We start from the raw sequence: 877 nt of genomic DNA, 5'->3' as shown, positions 1-877 counted from the left end.
CTATGCAGTGCTGCCAAGTTTTTCCGTTTTAATACCCTAGTCGAGTGAATATTTTAGGCAAGGACGTGAAATCTTCGGTACGATTCGACTCTCGAAAAACGATTTGCATTCGACAGGACTCTCGCAATGAGGCTGAATATTGCCTCGCTTAATAAAAAATATTAATTTATTAAATTGCATCCAGCAGATCAGTGTAGGCACTTTAGGGTGGTCTAAAAAAGTTAAGCCGCAAACTTAATGCCGCCACCACAGGGACCAAACGTTGTAAAAACGCAGATGCATAGCAAAATGAAATTGTTAATGCCTTTGTTAATTTTTGATTAAGTTTTCTACTTGTGCGGATATATAGGCTTCAGAATGAATAAATAAATGCAGCCATAATAAGCCCATCTGATTGATGATCAGTTTTTTAGTATATCTCTGGTCAAGCATTGCTTTTTTAAATATCAATGAAATTTATAAGACACTTTCACTTGAAATACTATATAGTTTTGTGAGTACACAATTTTTCGAGTGCTAACTTTAAAAAGGACCTAGGAAGCGAGCTTGTTTATACTTCTTTATTGCAGAGCTGAAGGATCAGGCTCTGTTATGTTCGTACATAAAATCAATAATATGCAATATAAAATGGAATTGAATGAAGGTGAAGATATAAATAGCTAGCGGATCTATTAATCAGATTCAGCATTCAGCCAAAAGCAAACGTTTATCTGGACGAGATCCGCTTTCGATGGCCAAAGTCTTGCTTGTCATTCGTCATTGGTATTTTACGCCAAACACTAACATATGTGTGAGCGCCAATCTATTATTATTATTATTATACCGAATTTGGAGTATAATAAATATTTGTTATTAACAGGGAACGGATTTTATGGAA

This window comes from Rhagoletis pomonella, unplaced genomic scaffold, assembly GCF_013731165.1.
Source record: "Rhagoletis pomonella isolate Grant_MI unplaced genomic scaffold, Rhpom_1.0 Rhpom_scaffold_00004, whole genome shotgun sequence".
In the NCBI taxonomy this organism is placed as follows: Eukaryota; Metazoa; Arthropoda; class Insecta; order Diptera; family Tephritidae; genus Rhagoletis; species Rhagoletis pomonella.
Note: the sequence above shows the minus strand (reverse complement) of the source record.